We start from the raw sequence: 22,464 nt of genomic DNA on the forward strand, positions 1-22,464 counted from the left end.
TAAAACTCCTATAGGATTGGTGTTGTAATGCTAATTTCAATGACAAGTTCAGGGAGATGCAAACTGAGGTCAGGAAAGGAGAAAGGTTTTCCTGCCAATTACATCCAACAGCCTGTTTCTTGCCTGTCTGAAATTATTATTATTATTATTATTATTATTATTATTATTATTATTATTATTATTATTATTATTATTATTATTATTATTCACATATACATTTAACAGTACAATATGCATATATGTATCTCCTCTATGTCCTTCTGCATTTCCATTACCCGCAGCCTGTTGCAAATATCATGCTGACTGTTCAACTCTGTTAAACTCATCCATTCTGAGGAAGACTTTGGTTCTCAGCTATCGTTAGCTGCATGATATGGATGGTTTTTTTCCTGACTGAAAGCCATTCTGACCATTCATGCTCACAGACTTTCCCCTTGCCATTGAGTTGTGTGTTTCTGTCATTAATATTTAAATATGCTTTGCCACAAGATAGGGAGCAAACCAAAAAAGCTTTAACCATTTAAATAAAGCGTAAAATAACTTCAATTATTTTGTAATAGAAAACACTAACACTGATATTTCCTCTTCCTCTCTTACATAGACACAATGAGGAATTTTATCTCTTAAAGCAATATCACAGGAAAATAAATTTTTAAAAGGCTATCAAGAACAAAATTTCCAACTTTTCATAATCAAAAAATTATTTTTAGATGTTTAAAGAATTCTAGACAGTCTTCCCTGTAAAGTTTTTAAATTGAAACACTGATGTTATAAAGGTAAATTTCTTTCATAACGTCTTGCGGTAAAAATTCTACAAATGATTCCTCAAAGCCAGAAATACTTTGCAAATTGAAAAGCAAGATCAGAAAATAAACAGTAAACTGTTCCATTTATGGAATAGAGAGAAATTAAGTATTATAGCAATAATAGAAATAAAACCTAAAGCTACATTAAATGCACCTTATGCTTATAAATGGAGTTTGTACCTTTAAGAACCTCAGCACGCACAGTAGGTGTAAGCATACAGAATAAATATCTTCTCAAATACAGCAGGTGAGTGATCTACAGCCTAAATTGCCTTACTTATTTCAAATTCCATCTAGGAAATGCCATTGAAATGCACAAAAGGCTGATCACAGACAACAAATTCCAGGCCTACCACATAACATTAATTAAGAAATACATGGCCATAAGATTACTCTGAGATAATGTGGTTGTCAGGCAAGCCAAACCAACAGTGTAAATTCAACCCCAAATTTCCTTCCATCTAATAGTGTACATGGGGCATTTGAACCACCAAAGACAGCACCTGACTCTGACATTCTCTCAAGACATAGTCCAATTGGTTTTGGGTTTTTGTTTGTAATTAAAAAATCCCTTGCTCAGCTTTGCATCTGAACATGGACATCCATCTAATTTTGTTTCCATTTATCCATTTTTAAAAATTGATAAATAAAATGTCCCAAACAATTTAAAATCTCAAAAGAGTTCCACACTTTTCTTATTTGCTTTTAAAATATAATAAGTGTTTTCTATTCCCTTGCCTTCAAAGAATGACAAATTAAAAATTAATACAGTGACAGAATATTTGATATTCACTATTTTTAGTTGCATGCATATAAGTTCAAAGGTGACAACCCTTGCTTTTGAAATCTAAGCACTTGAGAATTTCTGAAAGAAAATTAGAGTAATTATTGCATTATCTTCCAGCACTCAAGCACAGGAGAAGCAGAGTCCATTAAAGAAGTGACTTTCTACAGTAATTAATTAATTTTAATTCAACACTGTGGGACACGTGCTACGTGCAATATTAGCAAATGCATATAACAAATACACATAACTGTCTCTTTGCTTATCTATAAAAATTTGGCATAAACTAAGATGTGAGATAAACCCAGTCAAATAGAACAACTAAACAGATTACTTAGAGCATCTTTCAGATGTACCTGTCATGTAGTTTCATGTGTTTTCATAAAGCACCTTAAATCAAGGGAGAAATATTCCTCTGACCATAAGTGATTTAATTCCTGATGTTTTGGAAGGGATTTAATGCCAGACCATACATTCATCCACAGGAAATTAATTCCAACACAATCTTATTGTTCTCAACAGGTTTAAATATGCAATTGGACTTCAGCTAGAGAAACCTGAAGTCTCCTTTGAAATTCACACGAGTCACCAACAGAACTTTGGCTTTCCAAGGTGGGCAGGGAATGTAAATAAAGTGCTGGTAGCACTATTTTTTGAATCTCTTATGGGCTGGCAGTTGGTAGCTGGATAATTGTGACATAATCACCATTGAATTTTTGCCAACAGTGGAACAAAAAATTAAGAAAAACAAAAGAAACAAAATTAAAAAATAAAAACATGACAATAATGCTGAAGACTAAACTGCCCTATTAGTTTTTTGTCTCTGGTATTGTTGTTTAAAGGTCATCTCACCAGAGGTTGCATTTTATAAAAGAATAGAATGCTATAGAAATGAATTTTCCTCTTCTTTAGCAAGTTACTAACACATCTGCTGTTTGCATCACAATGGGGTAAGTATCTTTGTTACTAAATGTGTCTTGATTATAAAAATTATTTCAGTAACCAAAGGTTACACTAAGGGCTGGTCTATCTGGTGAAGCAGGGTTGACACAGTGGGAAAAAATTTTCATGGCACTGTTATTCTACTCAAATATCCCTGGAGAACAGACAGGCTATCTCTGTAAAATTTAGGGGTTTTTCAGTCCTCAAATACATGCTCTGATGAGAGTACAGTGGGTGATGGAAAAACCTCACTTGTTCCTGAGGGAAGAATTCAGGATACATTTCTCTGACAGGTTCACTAAAGCAGTGCAGCCCTCAGCTCCCACTACACCACAGAGCATCTGCCAAGAAAATGGAATTACACCCCATCAAATCCTAAGGCTAATCTGAAAATCACACCCAAAAGGGGCAGAGTTAGCAGAACAGAGCAATCAATACACATTAAGAGGTGAAAGCTGTGGGATAGGTGCAGGACTTGGTGAGTCTCCTTTGTACTGTAGTCCCTTTCACAGGCTCTGCAGACATTGCAAAATAAACTGCAATTTAAGAGGTGGCTCCCTTGTATTTAAATGCAGGAAAGGAAAACCTGAAGCTAAGTAGAGGAGCAGTCACTTATCCCAGGCATTTTGATACAGGTGCCCTTAGCTCTGAGACCAGAGATGAAGATCAGATCAACAGTATGTCTGTGCTATTTTATTGAAGATTTTCTCCAATGTTTTGTTCCTTCTATGAAATAAGGACACTCTAAGAAATCCACACCAGTCATATTGGACAAGCAGCCACTAAACCCGCTGGGCCTGTACTGCAGTGACCTCTTACCTGGAGTGAGACCTCAATCACACACTCCCTAAAGCAGGGGGGGCACAACTCAATTAAATTTCACTATGAAAAAGTAAGACAAACATTTGAAAACTTCAGGGCCCAACAGTCTTCCTTCTGCAGTCTGGCAGCAAGGCACATCCAGTTCACAGCTGGCTCTGAAATGCCACTTGGCTAGGTTCAATCTCTAGGAAAAAGTTTCTTTGCAGTGAAATTTGCCACGTAAATTTTTGTACGGTTATCAGTAGATTCAAATGCTATAAAATCCTCCTAGTTGGTTCAATTTCAGTATAGCTATAAAAGTATTATACATGTAAGAATATTTATAACTCTCTGATTATGTCCCTCATTAGCAAAGTCAGCTCATAATGACATTTTAAATTATTGTTTCAAGCTTCCTTAGATTTAAGTGGCCATCTCAAGAACAGCACATCTGCTCTTCTATTTTAGCCACTTGCATCAAAAAAGGGAGGTGTCTGTTTACTTCAGCATTTGTCATGAAGCATGAGAAAATATCTGACATTTTTATACCCATAATTCTCAGAAACTGAGCACCACTTTATTTAGAACTTCAGTCTAGTACAAAAGTAACTGATCCCTTAACTACTGAAACATTTTCTGTGTTACAAATATATGTCAAGAAGCCCAAATACCCCTGAAATACAGGGACTTTGGAGAAAATCCATATTGCTATAATAAGGTTAGCATTCTGCCTGTGTGCATTTGCTCACGTGAGCCCAGGTACCAGTTTGAGAGAGCACTGGATGAATAACAGCCTGTCCAAAGACTGTCTTGTCTTTCCCAGTGGGATTTCCAGCTATCGAGTACAGAAAGATTCTAAGAAAACTTAGACTCTATTTTTGTGATCAGTATTGATCTTCACTGCAACCCTCTGATTTCAAAAATATCCAATATATGTGGAGGTAAACTGAAAACTTTCAAATCATCATTCAGTTGTTCATGATATCACAGCAAAGCCTTTTTTCCTTTTCCTATTGAGTAACGTGGAGTACTATACCCTGTAAATGCTTATTCTACCTATTTGTCTAATAATAGCTCCAATTTTTAAGGGAACACAACAAGTACGTGGAACATCTTAGTTGTGACAGCCATTCTGCTTTCTGATGAAGCTGCTGGTGATTGCATGTTTCTAGGCATTGATCTTAACTTTTAAAAAAAGTTTTATTATTATGTGCTGTGTGGATTCATGACATTTATACTCATCACTCATCTCACTCAAGTAATTTTATTTTTCCTCAGTTTGAGTGAGGGGAAAAAAACACACTTCAAGAAGAGGTGCTTGTTTAAAGCATGCATTTGCTTAGCTTTTGGGGAAAGAGCACCTATTGACACAACCACATCTCCCTGCACTTCAAAAATAAATACAAGAGCAAATCTGACCAAGGTAAGCCAAAATCAACATATTCTTCTTCAAAGACAAAGAGCCAAAACCAGCTTTAAAATAGTTCAAATCCCCACCTCATATTAGAGCCCTAAAAAGCACATATAATGCTCATGAACAGGCGTTTGTAAGAAAGATGGTACCTGGGGAACACAAGAAACACACAGCACTGAAGTTTCCAAATGGGCGAATAGTGAATAGAGGAACAGTGAATGGATTGAAAAGCAATGGAAGGAAAGCTGCTGAGTTTTTGTTCCCTGTCAGGACAAGACACTAAAAGGCACTGTGAAACATCCAGAGGAGGTGCTGCAGAGGTTGTTACCCCAAGGAAGGGTACGAGCCTGGTTACAGGCTGTTACCCCAAGGGTACGAGAATGAAAAGCTGCATTTATGCCGTTCCTTGTTGGCATTTGTCTCTCTGGGAGGCTGGCTGAACTGTGAATGCTTTAAGGTGTTCATAGTTTGAGCAGATAGGCTCTCTGGGAATAGCAATATGCTTTAGGTAGAACATCCCACACTGCATGAATACTGTAAATAGGACAAGTGGCATCAAGAATACACCAAGCATTACTTCCCATTCCAAGCATTGTTTTCATTCAAGTGTAAGGTTCTTACATCAGTTACTGTACTTACTTTCCAAATTTTTCACATGGTGTATATTTTAAATTTACTTCCATTCAGTTTCAGCTGTGTCAACGTCCACAGGTGATTTTTGAGACACTCATTGGCTCATCTGGGCAACTATGGGCAGGAACTGCTAAGAAATTCAGAATTCAAATTCAGCAGATATGGTAACCTTTCTTTGGGACAGCCCATTCACAGAATCACAGAATAATGAGGTTGGAAGAGACCTCTAAGGTCATTGAGTCCAACCTATGCCCTAACACCTCAACTAGAACATAGCACCAAGTGCCATGTCCAGTCTTTTTTTAAACACATCCAGAGATGGTGATTCTACCACCTCCCTGGGAAGAGCATTCCAGGACTTTATTATTCTTTTGTTGAAAAATTTCATCTTAATATCCAACCTGTACCTTCCCTGATGTAGCTGGAGACTTCGTCCTCTGGTTCTGTCAGTGCTGCCTGGTGGAAGAGACCAACCCCACCTGTCTAGAACCTCCCTTCTGGAAGGTGTAGAGAGCAATAAGGTCACCTCTGAGCCTCCTCTTCCCTAGGCTAAACAGCCACAGCTCCTTCAAATGCTCCCAGCCCCTCTCCAACCTTGTTGCCTCCTCTCGATACGCTCAAGCATCTCAAGATCCTTCCCAAACTGAGGGGCCAGAACTGGACAAGCACTCAGGGTTTGGCCTCACCAGTGCCCAGCACAGGGGAAGAATGACCTCCCTGCTCCTGCCGGCCACACCATTCCTGATCCAGGCCTGGAGCCACTGGCCTGCTTGGCCACCAGGTCACACTGCTGGCTCGTGTTCCACTGGCTGTGGACCAGCACCCCCAGGTCCCTTTGTGCCTGGGCACTGTCCAGCCACACTGTCCCAGCTTGTAACGTTGTAGGGGATTTTTGTGGCCAAAATGTAGAACTGGGCACTTAGACTGATTAAACTTCATGCTGTTGGACTCTTCCCATCCATCCAACCGATCTAAGTCTCTCTGCAGAGCCCTCCTTCCTTCCAGTGAATCAACACAAGCTCCCAGCTTAGTGTCATTTGCAAATTTACTAATGAAGGACACTGGCATGTCAGTGTTCATCCCCAAGGCTTCCACACTGCAAAGCTGTGCAGCCTGACTTTGGTCTAGCACACCAAGATGTCCACGCAGCCTCCTCTCCCATGAGAGGGCGTCATGGAGAGAATATGCAGCACAGCACCTTTACAACTCCTTGAAACACTGCCTTACACTGATATAAATAGATTCAGGCACGTTGTAAAGGTACAGGCCATGTTGTTATTGAAGCAGACAAAAATTATGACAGTGCTCTAAAAATGAGCGGAAGCTGGATAAAGCATCATAGCACAAACTTGCCTGTATTAAGGGCATCAAATCACTGCCTGTGAGGCTGAGGGGGTGGGGGAAGTATTCTGGCAGAAAGAACTATTTTATAGGAGAAAAACCCAATGCTATTTAAAATGGATCTATTACCTGGCACAAAGTAAAGCCCATTGCCAAGAGTAACAAACCCAGAAATATTGAATAAGCTGCTTATTTAGATGTGACTGAATGGTTTGGGAAAAGGAAGAATAGGCTTGGATTCCAGTCTGTTTTCCTGTTTTCCTTTGTTTAAATGGATTGCTCTGTTGGTGTTGGTTCTATTATCACAAAGCATAAGGCATTCAGGGCATTGAGACTCTATCTTACCAGATAGGCTTGAGGCCATGGTTGCACAACCCCTGGGGAAGAGCTGCATGCTGGCAGAGAACCAGGTCTCCAGTTGGAGTGGGCTGCACACTGCTGAAGTTTGAATTCTGCTTGTACAGGTAAAACTGACTAAACCAGTAGTTTATACAAATGTGTACATTTTTATTGTGCACACCAGGCTGATCAGGTCTCACACTTTGAGCAGGAGGCAAACACAAGTGGTGGAAGGCTCAGATCATCTCTGTGCCTCACTTGAGGTTGCATACCTTTGTCTAAAGGGATGCTTGGTCCATTATACCAAAGGAAAAACTTCATTCTTCCCATCTCTTCCATTGCTGCTAGTTGTCAAAAATGGTATCATTTTCCTGGGATGATGACAGAAATGCAAAGCATTTTGCCACAAGTGATAAAGAAGAAAATCACCTCTGATAATTGCAGGAGGAAAAATGGAAGAAAAAACGAGTGTCAAATCTTAGGTAAATGTTTGGGAAAAAAAATGAGGATTATAATCATATTTCCAAGCTAACTGAGAAATTCCTAAGTTTATCAGTATAAATTACTTTGTACCTTCAACTTGTAGCAGACCTTCTGACTTTGTAGACCACACTCCACCCAGGAAAATAAGAGACTTTGAGCTCCCATTAAAGTTGAGTTCTAATTTAAAAAAAAGCAGAAGAAGTTTCAGGATATCCATGAGAGGAAAGAAACATCATTTTGACCCTGCAGTCCAGTAACTACTACTCTGAACTGTTATTCTGGCTAAATAAACACACCCTATTAAAAAAAAATATTTTATTTCCTGCTCTCCAAATCTTTTCTGCTTTTTTCTTTTTTTTTTTTTGGATAATCCTGTTCTTCAAATAGATACCCACAAAATTCCTGACTCAGTTACATTCACCTCTCAGTCATTCTCTTCTCAAACTGAACACCTGGTTTCCCCCCACAAACAGATAACAGATCCAGAAGTTTCCCCATAGTCATAGTCTCATTCTCTCATTCTTACGGATAAGCACTCAAAAGAAAAAAAAAAAAGAAAAAAGAGAAGAAGTGTAAATAATAAAAAAAACACCTTAAACTTATGGTCTTCCCCAGCATCCCACAGAATATCCACATATGGGTCAGCTGATCTTTGTTGGGGAAGAGGAAGGTAATGTCCATAGGAGCCCAGTGCAATGTAAATTCTGATGTTACCCAAACAAGAAATTCCACTGCACAGGCTGCAGTGACAAAGAGCAACAGAAATATCACTTTATTGAGGCCATGGTTATTATACACCCTTGAGAGCTTGGACACGAATTTGCTATTATGTGAACTCCTTCAAGAATAAAAATAAGAGCATCCAGGCTTTGCACACGTTAGTGAATGTTTTCTGCTTTCCTTGGGACAGGCCAGTGAATGCTGAGGTGGTGAGAGGACATTCAGCTTAGGCAGCTAGGTAAAAAAGAGATATTTTATTGCCTGACATGAGGCTTTGCAAATTGCAAATACATAAACAAATAGAGACCTATAAAGTGCTTTTAGTTTATTACTGAGTCCATGGTACTTACAAATAGTCTGGCTCCGAAGACAAAAAATTCAAGTTTGTTCCTTGAAACAAAAAGTTATGAGGAAGGAAATACTTAAAAGTCCAGCTGAGTAAGGTGTATTTAAAACTGTGTTACAATTTTGTGCCAAATTATCCCTTGAATAAAACGCTTTGTAAGAAACAAACATGTAAATAGACAAATCCGCAAGGAAAGTTGCTACATCTTGATTTGTTAGAATTAGATACATAACAAAACATCTACAAAATGATCAAATTCTGTTGACTACAACTAATGCTTTTCTTAATAAGAGACTGCAGTTTTTTCTACTTTGCTTAAACATTGACATCATTTGCCAGCACACATAGTGGTTTTGATCAGTCAGAACACAACACAATGGTTCAAATCACAGCAGCCTCTCCTTCTATCACCTGTTTATAAAGAAAGAGCACTTGTGCAAGAAAATATTTAGTTTTTCTCAAACTTTTTTAACAATCCCATTTCCCATTTAAACTTGTACCCATGTAAGAGGGAAAATGGGACAAGCATTTGGCATAGGCATTTCTTCCCTAAAATTGACACAAGTCATAGAAGAAAAAAGTCTATCACCTTTACCTGGCACAAACTGATTCAAGCTGCTGGCACTGAAATCAGAAATAGGCTTACAAGATTTATTTTTAATACCTGTTGGAAAGTAAAAATACAGGTAGCTAAAAATACTCTACTCCAACTGGGTACAAGTAAAGGAAGAGAACACTTCAGGAAGAAAAAAAAAAAAAAGAAAAATCAACTTTTCCATAACAAATGGAGACTTGTGTCTGGCCTTCCAAGCAATTGGTTTAAAAGGTTACCTGTGAAGCTTCCTGGGCAGGTTAGTGGCCCAGACACACCCTTGGGCTATTTCAGCCACTAATTGGGCCATGAGTCATGCTTTGTTTCTCTTGGCTGCTGTAAACACAGTATATGCAGAAAAGAGATGTATATAAATATATATCTGTTGGAATTCCTTGTGGAGAGGACAGGTGAGTGCAGAGGGTGAAACCCCTTTCCTTCCCAGCAGTGAGCCTAGAGTGTGTACCAAAATAAGTACAAGCATTTCCTTTGTATTATTGTATTATTTGTATTATATTCTTCCTTTGTATTATTATATTATTTGTATTATATTCTATATTATTTGTATTATATTCTGCTGCTGACATTTATATTAATTCTGAAGTTCTTGTAACAATTTTATTTAGTTAATTAAAAAAAAAAAACAACCAAAAACGCTGAAGAGTCAGAATGCAGCATGGATCCAAACAGAAAAAAAAGGTTAAGAAGAAAAGCTCAGAAGTTGAGAGGAGTGAAAAATAAAGAACAACCTGTCAGTTAACTACCATATCATGCAGGCTGCTCAAAAGAGTTCCTATTTCAGTGGCTCAAAGGCAACAGATACCAACTATAAATGCAATGCAAATAGAAGTGAATAGAAGGAAAACCATTCAGAAATGCAATATAAACAGCTGGTGGAAATTGTCACAGCACACTTGGCATCAACTAAGATGCAATAGTTTTCCCAGATCAATAAACTTGTCAATTGCTATCATTTGGGTGCAGAAGTGCTCCACTAAAAGTTTATCAGCTGCATTACCACTGACCTTTTGGGAAAAAAGTTGTGGCAACACAAGATCAATTGGTACCACCTGAGTACCCACATCTTCAAATCCAGGCAGGTGAGAAATCCCAAAACCTGCCAAACTCTTTTCCTCACCAACCACCATCACTCATCATACACCTGCCATGATTCAGTCATTTGTCATTTTTTATGCAAACCATGAAACCTGACAAAGCAGGAGGTGTCTGTAGTGTACAGTACACAAAACAAATGTACACTAGTTTGCATATGAAATTTCTTAACACCTCCCTGCATGTTTTGCCTAAAATGCTAAGGGCTCTGTAGTCAAAAGGCATTGTAAAAAAAAGGACATCTCCTCCAAAGACATCCAGACATGGGCTGTGTTGGGAATGAATGTTTTAAGGTTGCTTAAAAAAGCACCACCAAAGATCTCACCAAAAGCAGATTTTACACAAAAGTGAAAGCATGACAAAGTTTGCTGGCAAGGTTTAGTCTACTACTTATGGATGGTTAAAACACACAGAGAAAAAGCAAACTAAAATCTAAAACCAGTCAACATAAAACCACAATCAACCCAAAAAATTTCTATGTGAAGGCTGCCCCTGACCACTATATCTTCTCAAATATTATGGAGAGTGGTCTGGCAACTACATCAGTCAATACCTTCAGGACCCTGGGATTCATTTCACTGTTTGCCACAAACCTGTGCACATTCAGGTTCCTCAGGTGGCCATGACCCTGATCTTCACTTCCAGTAGGAGCGACTTTGCCCTCTCAGTCCCAATCCTGCTGTCCATCCACCCAGGAGGTGTGGGAAGAGGGGCTGCCTTTGAAGAGTGAAGTCAAGAAGTTGTGAAGTAGCTCAGCCTTCTGTACACCCATCGTTACCTCTATGTCTCAGAGGAGGTTCATCTCCTTGGACCATTCCTTTCAGATTAACTTCTCTGCAGAAGTCCCTCCTGTTATTCTCTGTATTCCTTCCAGGTTCAGTTCCAGTTTTGCCTTGGCCCTCCTCACCCCCTCTCTAGAAAATTATACTTGTCAATACTCTTCTCAGACAACCTGTCTTGGTTTCCACTGCTTGTGCATTTGCTTCTTGCCCTTTAGTTTGACCAGCATTTCCCTATTCCACCACATCTTTTTGCCTTTTGTGTCCCATTTCTTGCTCCTGGTAATTGCTAGCTGTGGCACTCCATGGGAAAATTTAAAGATCTGCCACCTCTGTTCAGCTCCTTTGTCTCCATGAGCAGTCTCCCAGAGGGTCCCACTCACAATCTCCCTGAAGAGCTGGCAGCCTGCCTTCCTGAATTTCAGGAGCCTGCCTCTACACCCTGACCTGTACTCCTCAAGGCTGCAGACTCCAGCAGTGCATGGTCACTTCCAGCTGGGTCAGCTCCTCCACATCCCTGATCAGCTCACTTCTGCTGCTGACCGTCAAATCTGGCATTGCATTCCCTCTGCTGGAGCTACCACCTGGCTCTAGAAGTTATCCCCTAGACCTCCCAGAAGTCTCCTGGGTTGCCTACAGCTTGCCATGCTGCTTTTTCAGGGGCTGCTGTTCCCCCAGCTTGCCTCTTGTAGCTGGGGCAGGAAGGCTTCACCAATAGGCTGCTCTCGGTCAGGAGGCTGCTGAGACCCTCGGCACAAAGCTGCCCTTGCTGCCTCTGAGGTGTGTTGGCTCTCTGGTCACAAAGAGAGCAGCAGATAGTATGGAGGGGCTTGACAGCTGGTCTGCAAGCAAAACTGAGTTAATAGAAGAAATAACACTTGATGATTTTCAGGTGTATCCACAGCAAGGAAGAAGACAAGGCCGACAGCATGGAAACTGATTAGAAAAGATACGTAAGAATTTTTGCAAGCTAGGCTACGTGCCTAAGTAGATGTGTATATGTGCCTTTTTAAATTTCTGTAAAACTTTTGCCAAATATATTGACACTGATTGCTTTGCACCAATGAATATAATAAGTTATTGTGATGTAGTTAATGACTTAAGATCACGCTTTGTTAAGGGTATATAAACTGGAGAACATGCAGAATAAAAACTTTTTTCTCTTCCTGGACCTTGGTCACATGTGTATGTCACGTCCGGCCTAACGGTGACAAGATAGCTTTTCCAGGCATCATCCTGGGGAAGCTGTGAGAAAGCTCAGAGAAAGAATTAAAACAATTCTTGTCTCACTCTCTGCACCTGTTGTTTGAGAGCACGCTGCATGTAAAACGTGATCTTTACAAGAAGATGTTCTTCCCAGTGAACTAATGGTGTGAGAGGTGTTGCTGAAGACTAACCAGGTCCTAGCTGAAGGATCCGGTCTATAAAAAGTGTGTTGTTTCTAATAAATCTGGCTTCTGTGCCTTCTGAAATTCACAGTCATGTCACCTTCATTTTCACTGTCCCTAACTTATGGTGACACTGCCTCTGGCTTTTACCCACAGGCTTACTACCTGCTCTTGGCTGTTCTTCAGCCTGAATCCCTGCCTTCAGGTGGACGGCAATGTCTCCACTTCTCCTGAGCAGCCCGTAGCTGTTGACAGCCATGCCCCAGTCATGAAAAGCAGCCCAAGAACAGCATTAGTGTGCCTGTGCTGTGGCACATTCACAGCTGCAGGCACACAGATCTGTGCTGTGCTACATTCACAGCTGCAGGCAAGCAGATCTGTGTTATTTTCACAGCTGCATGCACACAGATCTGTGCTATATTCACAGCTGCAGGCAAGCAGATCTGTGTTATTTTCACAGCTGCATGCACACAGATCTGTGCTATATTCGCAGCTGCATGCACACAGATCTGTGCTGTGCTATATTCACAGCTGCAGGCACACAGATCTGTGCTGTGCTATATTCACAGCTGCATGCACACAGATCTGTGCTGTGCTATATTCACAGCTGCATGCACACAGATTTGTGCTGTGCTATATTCACAGCTGCATGCACACAGATTTGTGCTGTGCTATATTCACAGCTGCATGCACACAGATCTAAAGAGAATGTACAAGCTCTACACCCATGAAATACGCTCCTCAAATTCAATGAAGCACTCACACCAGATACCTTTGCATCCTCCCAAAAGGTGAAGGGCTGATGCTTGAAGGCTGGGGCTATCAGCCCAGAATCTGTCAGTGCCATTTGTCAGTGGTTCTCCAAGCACAGCAGAAGTTGGAGTTCTGTGGCTCTGCCAGGTGCTGGGAGGGAGGTGCTGAGCACGGCCATCTCTGCTCCAGGGGGCTTAAAGGAGCCCCTCTTGTGACTTCTGTTTATAGTTCTGTTTTAGTCATAATATTACTCCACCCTGCCCAAAATTTGGGTTGGTAGCTGTCTATGAAAGTTTGATATCAAAAATGCTATTCTACATGGGTTGTTCCTCAGGCAAGAAAAGTCAGTTTCCAAAGCTGTTTGTTAAAAAACCGAGCAGGAGCTCATTAGACAGTGCTAGTCCTGGGAAAAGAGTATTTCCAAAAAGTTCCAGAGGAGCTCAGCTCATGTGCTGCTCTTCAAGGTTGAGGCCTCACAAGCATATATCAGATCATGGTGTGGCCTGGAGGGGGGCAAGTCACCACCACAGGCAGGAATTCAAATAAAACATCCAAAACAACGCCTTAAAACTCAACAACTTGTATATACAAACAGCAAACATGCCCCAGAATTTTTAATTCTCTTATGTCACTGGTGTGCCGGGATCGGGGCAGGAACAGACAAAAGACAAGATTGTAGCAAAGGCAAAGAAGACTTTTATTCAAAAGAACCGTGCGGTTTTTATAGAGTGGTAGGATAGCTTCTATTCCATTGGCTAACTAACAGAAACATCTTTCTCATGCATTGTCCTTGAGAGGAACAGAAAAATAAAGTAGAAAACAGCACCTGAAAATTGTTTATAGTCAATGGTTATCACCTCTTTCCAGCTCCCTAAAATTTCTCACAAGCTGCTGTGAGAAACGCTTGCTGTTTCTCCCTGTTCCATGGCATTCACACTGTTATATTTACAGAAGTCATAAGTCCCAGTTTCCTAGTAAAGGGAAAACCCTTCACCCATGATTTACATAATCTAATATTAGATATGCAATGTAACATCTAAGACATATCAGGGTTTGGAATGTTACCATATGTGGATTTATGAAGAATATGTTTAGGAGCACCAAGAACTAAAAGAAAATATACCAATAATAAACATATCACTGATCCACTTGCAGCTCAGCTTTTATGTGAATAATTTCAGAGAAATTCAAGGAAAATGGCAGACAACAACAAGCATAGCTGCAGAATGACAGTGATTCAGAATACTACTACACTTGCCTTGAAAACGTAATTAGGAGGGGGAATTCCACTAACTTCAGATAAATAGAAGAATAAAAGAAACAAGGAAGCACTGAAGAAATTTAAAGTCCTGAACTGAAAAATGTTGGAACATATGAATATTCATTGAAGATCTGAAGATCCAAGCCAACATCTAGAGAAGATGTACCTACATTCAACAGATGAGGAAACCTGAAAGCAAGAGGTTGTGATGTTCCAGGCAGAGGGAGAGAAGCTGATTTCACAGAGAATTTAGTTTGGCAATTGATATAGGAGCCATTCCTCATGAATGAAAAAAGAAAACCTTACTATAGAGCTCCTCTACACCCTCATGGGATATATAAAATTCTAGTCTGATCATGCAATTTACATACACATGAAGGTGTCAAGGGAAATAGTGAGGGTGAAACAGGTAGAAGATAAAAAAAGAAGGGGCATCTCTATACTACTGCAATAAAATGAAATTTCAGAATAGTGTTCACTGAAAAGATGGAAGTCAGTAGTGACATGCAACCTTAGAGATGCTGCAATCATCTACTCATTACAAACTTGGACATGTAGAATATCACTGATGTTTTAGAGAGACACTACACAAGAACACACTACAGACAAAGTTTCATATATGAGGAAAAATGATAATAAAACTTGCTGTCCACCATCTAGTTTTATGGTTCCATTGTTGTAATTCATCTTCTCCAGCGTGCTGATCCATTTCACTCCAGCGTATCCATACAGGTAGAAACAATCTGCAGTCTTGTGAAGGCTTTTAAACTCTTATTTTTAGCATCAAAGACTTTGACTCAACATGAGCAGAAAGGTTTTTAAATCCTTGTCCTTTATCCCAGAAGTATTTGCTGCTCCAGAGAAAGACTTTATTTAGCCCACCATATTGATATTAATTTCCAGCGCTGCAAGCTGGGATGTCAGTGTACATTAACACCTGATCTATAAAGGGAAGGCTGAGATCTCACTGCAACTATTAGTCACTGTGCCCTGGGAATGCAGGGGGCTTGTTTGTGTTCTTGGATCAAATGTCTGAGCTAGACATGCCTTGATTCTTAACAAAACATACACACAACATCCAATTCATTAGCTGGAAACACTTCAGGATTAGAAACTTGTGCCAAGTTTAGCAATTCCTAACCTCTACAATTCAATTACTAGCTTTAGTTAGCAATTAGTAACTTTAGCAATTCCTAACCTCCATGAGACATTCCTTCCTTCCTTTGTGCAGTCTAACAAAAATACAATTCCTTAAGCCATGTATTCTTTGCCTGTAGGCAAGTAACTTTTTTCTCCCTTTTTTTCTCTATCTCTTTTTTTCGTAAGGAAAGCCCTCAATAACTTTGCTTTTAACAAGGAGGTGTTTTAGTACAAGATTTGCAGCATCACTAACTTCACAGTTAACTGGAGAGCTCAGAGAGAAATCAGTCTCCTATTATATTTGGTTTTTTTAGGTTCATAATTACAACAAATTCCAAAATGATTGCTCAGTCTTATTGGTAGTTACCTGGCTGCTCCAGAGATTAGCAGGTAGCATTTCACTGCCTCACCCACTCTGTTTCCTTTGCTCTCACCTACAACTATTTGGATCTCTTTATTACAATACAACCATCAGTTTCTCCTTTTTATCCCATATTGATCTTTAACAACTTCACATCCAAGCTGCTCAGAATTCTAGGAATTCCCATCCTAGAACACATTTCTTCCTAAATTCTGTATTTCTAACTGTATTGGCATCTCTTTTTTTTTGTGTCCCCAGCCCTTTTTTGCTGTTGTTTTGTTCAAGAAGTGGTTGAGTAGCACATCCTCTACTTCCAAAGAGAGGTTTTATGTAAATGGAGAAGAAATAATAGAGCTGGTGTTTTCTGTATTTCTGCCACAGTTAACTCACCAGTAACCCTTTCAGCATAAAGAGCATTTGCACTTATTTGCCGGTGTTTATTTTATAGTATTAATTGCATAATAAGTTGCTGAATTCTCACACATGATCATAATGAACACTAGTAGAAAAGGGAAAGAAACACAGTGTCATTAAAGTCAAGTCAAATGAAAAATACATCAAGCACAGTTTCAATGTAAATAAAAAGCTGTGAAACCTTTTCTTTAGTGTAGTCAAACAATTCTCTCTATTTAGATACCTGAAGCAGGACTTCCATTCTATACAATTAAAGCATCAATATTAATTTTATCTTCAAAATATATTTGATGATAATATTTTATCATCAAAATATATTTTATTATATCATGCAGACTTTCTGGCCATGAAATTTATGACAGCTCCCCAAATGAAAAGCACTTACACATTCCATAAATTCTTGAGAATTTGAAATGTTTTTGTTATCAGGACATGAAAAAGGTGAATTTTCAGGAAAAAATAGAGAAAATTTGAGGTTGCCAAAAATGTATTTATAATATTATATTTCAAAAAGGTAGAAAAACTCTAGGTATCACCGATCATCTAAAAAAAGGAGATGCATTACAAAGAGGGAACCAAAAGCTGTCATAAGAACACTCAGTCTCAGCTTTCTGTTGGATGGCAGAATCTACATCTATTGCTTGTTGAACATGCATTTTTTGGGAATGTAAAATGCCCCAGGTACTGCTAGAAGAGCTTTTGTGTTTCATTGCGTAATTTGATAGGCTGAAGGTTCTCTCTCCATCTCTAGGCTATCCAGGTGCTAGGAAAAAGCTGCCTACTAGTACTAGGAAACCACAAACACATTCCAAGTCATTAAGTCTCAGTTAAATCATGCTATGCCAACACACACAGAAAAATAATTGACTTTCCTTTAGTTAGTCTGGAGTACATGACATATCTTTCTAGAAATTAGCTGAGATCTCATATGAAGTCTCCAGGTACTTGCAATTTGAAGTTTGCATTTCCCTAGTCCTATTCCTTCTTTTTGCCATATTCAAGTGACACTGCAGGTGTGTGTATGTGTACACACAACCCCAACCATTTCCTAAACAGCACCATTTTTATAAATTCAGATACATGTTCACAGCTGTGGTATTTTCGGGGTCCCCTGTTGTGGAGAGGAAAGATGAATCAGACTCCATGTTCTTAGAAGGCTTGTGTCATGGTTCGAGCTTGGCTTAATGCTAGTGCTTCTATGAGAATACTTCTTTTCTTGGTATTTACTGTGAGATGTGATTAGAGACAGAGCAGAGCAGGTTCTAACTTAAGATTGAAAGAAAAAAAAACTTTATTAACTTAAAACTACAAGGAAAAACACACAGAACACAGGATGAGAACTTTCTAAATTTCTTCTTCCTCCCCCCACCAAATTTCTTAATTCCGTTACTACCCTTTAGATCACTCGCTCTCAGTCTATCACTACTCTTTAGATAATCAATTCTCAATTCCTCAAGAAGAGAGGAGTCCCTCTTGCACCACAGACTTCCCCAGGAAACAGTCAAAACTTCTCGTGTTTTTGTGTCACATGTGGCACCGCCCAGAGAACATTTGCCATTGTGACCTCTTCCTTCCATGTCCAGTGCTCTCACTACTGCACATGTACCAGAGCTGCTTCTAGGGTTTATATTTTTAAGGATGCTTTGTCTAGTTTTAAAAAAGAGCACAGTCTCTCTCTTTTTGGGACACTTGTGTCCCCCCAAATTTCACCCCCTGGGGCTGAGTGGTCTCTTGAACAGAGATCTTCTTCTTCTTCGAAGATGGAGGGCATTACCACTACTTTCTTCATTTGTCATCTCTGTTCACACACTCTCACATCACCTCACTCTCCTGGCTTTGAGCCATTGCCTCCCCCTAGAATGTAGTCTCTGTGTCACAGGAACTCAAGGGTTCTGTCATGGCTATTCAAGAAAAAAGTCTAGCTAAAGGCCACTCCATTATCTCACCTAGGATTCTTCTCAACTTCTCTCAATGTCTTCCGCTTGCTTATTTTCTTGCTATCTTGCTCTATCTCTTCAACTTCAGGAAGAATCAGCATTTGCAAGGTTTCCGTCATCCCCAGAAGGGTTAAAAGTCCCAGGCTCTGCCGGTTCGGTTCATGAACTCTCAGGTCTGGCTGCCCTGCTGGGCAACCCCCCCTTCTCCTTCATGCCAGCCACGCTATCACAGGCACAGGCTGCTTTCTCTCTCTCTCTCCCTCCGGGGTGGGTGGGGGGGGTGGAATAGGGGATGGGGGATGGCTGCCCGAAGCTCTCGCAGTGCTTCTCCACCCTTCGGCCCAGGCCTGGCCTAGCTCCCTCCGGCCGCATGGCTCCCCTCCCCCGCCCAGCTCGGAGCTGGGAAGGGGAGGGTCTGTTCTATTCCAAAGAGAGTTTCCCTTGGGAGTTCATAGCTTTTAACCCCCTGGGTTCTCAGAGGGGTATCTATGCCCTCAGTGGACAAACCAGGTGCTAATATTAAAATCTGAACACTGATTGGCGGGACCACACCATCCCAAAAAATCTTCATTTCCTCTCAAACTACGACAGCTTGTTGCATGTTATATATTATATGTTATGTTATGTTATGTTATGTTATGTTATGTTTATGTTATGTTATGTTATGTTATGTTATGTTATGTTATGTTATGTTAATGTTATGTTATGTTATGTTATGTTATGTTATGTTATGTTATGTTATGTTATGTTATGTTAAAGAATGCTATACTAAACTATACTAAAGAATAGAGAAAGGATGCTTACAGAAGGCTTAACAAGATACTCATTGAAACCCCATAACTCTCGCCAGAGTCCTGACACAGCTGGACAGTGATTGGTCATCAATTAAAAACAATTCACATGAAACCAGTCAAACAACCACCTCTTGGATAAACCATCTCCAAACCACATTCCAAATCAGCAAAACACAGGAGAAGCAAATGAGATAATTATTGTTTTCCTCTTTCTCTGAGGCTTCTCAGATTCCCAGGAGAAAACCTGGCAAAGGGATTTTTCAGAAAATATGAAAGTGACACACAACTGTCCCATAGACATAACTTGAAAGCACTTTTTCACTCCACACCTCTTAGTCAGTATTCTGTGGAAATGATGGAACAGCAGTCTTGCTCTTCAACCAGATGCAGGTGAGAGAAGCAAAATAAGAAAAACACACTATATTTACTTTGCAACTTAAAAGATCTGGGGGATCATTTTGCTTTCAGAATCTATTGTTCTTCCCATTATCTAAAACTCAGGGATTTTAAAAAATGCAAATAGTTTTCAGAAATTTAAAAAAAAAAAAAAAAGTCCTGTAATAAAAGTCCTAAGTTCTCCTGTAATAAAGGAGAACTTAGGGAGTATAAGGACTTGAAGAGTTGCAGGCCTCTACATGCACAGCATTTTGAAACAAGCACATATATTTTCAACCTCAGAATGCAACTTTGAGAGAGCAGTGAAAGAAATAAGTCTTTCATTCATTAATTTGACAAGAAACCATGCCATGAGATTATTATCCATATCCATATCATTATCCATGACTATAAGAGGCACATTTTCTGTAATGACAGGCATCTGAAGGGGATTCCAGCCTGTGTTACAGCCTGTATTTACACAGATCTTGTTTGGCAATCACAATTAATGACTAGTAAAACCACCACCAGAAATCTTACTTGCATTACAGACTTTTCCCTGAGTATTCGTCAATATTTGGTACTTCAAGTATCTGCGATTAAATCTCTGAGGCTTACAAGTAATTTCAGGTTCCCAGACCAACACACATCTCCCACCAAAGAACTCTCTATAATATTCTCTGCTCTACTTATGAAGAATCTGTTACACAGTACTAAGACTAAAAACAAAAAAAATTCTATAGCCATAAAATTTTTTTTATATAGTCATAGCAGTGCTAAGGATACAACATATCACAGAATTTCACAGATATGTAAAGCCACAAGGGTGTCTTTATGCCTCTTTCAACATCTTACCTACATCTCTGTCTGGCTTATGGACATTAAGCTAACTCCTCCCTGTCTGCTGTATATTCAGAAATCAGGCAAAAGATCTGGCCTGTGGCATTCACACACAAACCAGGAGCATCTTCCTAAGTCTCCAGAGGTATAATGAGACACACCTACAGATTCTTGAATTAAATTTACCATTTATCTAGGACCTGGAAATAAAACTAGAAGAAGAAATACATATTAAGGTTCTGCTGGATGGACTATTCAGGAAGACTTTAAAGCAACAACAAGGATGAAAGGTGCAAAAATGCAAAACAGGAATACATTTTTGGAACTATTCTAGGTGAGTTACAGGAAGCCAAGGAGGTAATATGGGATATACATTCAGGAGCACATGCTATAAAATAACTTTCTTTATTAAATTGAAGCCCCACAGGAAAGGCTTATCTGCTTCTAATATAATTAATCCCCACAACTGTTTTTTAAGAGCAAATGAGTAAGCAAAATGAAAAGCCATGTTTCTCACTTGTCAACAGGTTGAAAATCAAAGGAACCTTGGATATTCTATGATCAACAGCCTGACAGATAAAACAGAAGAAGAATGTTAATTAGCATTTAATTTGCTTTTGCAGTAAAGAACAAAATAATTGTTTCCATTTATCTAAAGCATTTGAGGGGAAGCAATATATTACTACAAAATAGTCTGTTCAATTTGAGCTAGGTGTTTATTAGCATGTCCAAAGTAGGTAAATCCTCAAGTCAAGAAGCATTGGATTTAACTTATTTTGCACTAAATAAAATTGCTTACACCTATCTGTTAGCAGTTGCAAAATAATCTTCAGATTACATATTGCTTTTATTTGCTTAAAATTACCAAGTAACTGGATCTTTTCTAAGAATGTAAGGTGTGAGTGATGAGGTATTTCCCTCCACTATCCCTGCAGCAATCAGCTGGTACCTGAAGTGAGAGAGCAGTGAGAGCAGAGAAGCACAAAAGGTGAAAATGGCCACTCCCTCCCAGTTTTACACATATGAGCAGATTTGGCAAGAAGTTAAATTTGGGCTGTACAGCAGCACCTCTTCTTGAAGGCTGGAAGTGTGGAATTCAACAGCAGCAAACCAATGGCAAGTCATCAACTCATGGTAAAGGACAAAGGGAGGACTGCAGTCCTTGGCACAATTAAAACTTCTCTGAGATTTCATTTTTGTTTATGACAGCTGATGGAAGAGAATTTTGTAGCATCTCTATTAGATGCTGCTACTTTTGAGAATCCTGTGGACTTTTATAACTTATAATAAAATGGAGATAAGACACATGAGTTTGTGGAAGGAGACTTGTGAGATTCAGAAACAGAGCTAGAAATAACAGCAGGGCTAAAACCAGTGTGCCAAGAGATTAATTTAATAGAATACAATATAATATATATAAAATAGAGAATAAATAAATAAATAAATAAATAAAATATAAAGTAAGTAAGTATATAATGATAGTTAGGGGAAGTGGCACTACCACATTCTTCCCGTTCCCATTTTATGTTCCAGCAGGATTTGGGGCACCCCATTGAAAACAAACAGTACACAGTAATGTGTTGTCATAACACACCTTTTAGAAGCAACCATTGCTTCTGTTACTTTTTTTGAGTAATAATACAGTCCCTAAATTTCTGTACTGCTAAAAAATCATCAAAGCAATCAACTGCTGAAGTAGTCCTATGGCAAAAAATTGTGTGAAAGTACAGTAATTGTAAGAGTCTTGTGGTATATGCTTCATTCCAAGATTATGCAGCAAATGTTTTTAAAAAATAAGCACAAAAAAAAAGAGGCAGAGGGGGAAGAAATGGTGTAAAAAAAGTAAAAGGAACTGCTGAAAGCTCAGTAATTCTTTGACTTAACAGTATTTTCAGAAATTTTAGAAAGGTAGTAAAAATCTGTATTTTGTTAAAAAAATATACACCACTTGGAATTATTACCCTTCTTTTCTTGTACTAACATTTCCAGAGCATACCAGTAAAAAATAATCTATCTTGGTTGTATATGTGTTACATCATACTCTAGATGGGACAACAAAGAATTAAAAGAGTTGGAAGTCAGGGAGAAGATAAATGTGAAGATTTAAA

Source organism: Serinus canaria, chromosome 5 (assembly GCF_022539315.1).
Source record: "Serinus canaria isolate serCan28SL12 chromosome 5, serCan2020, whole genome shotgun sequence".
NCBI lineage: Eukaryota > Metazoa > Chordata > Aves > Passeriformes > Fringillidae > Serinus > Serinus canaria.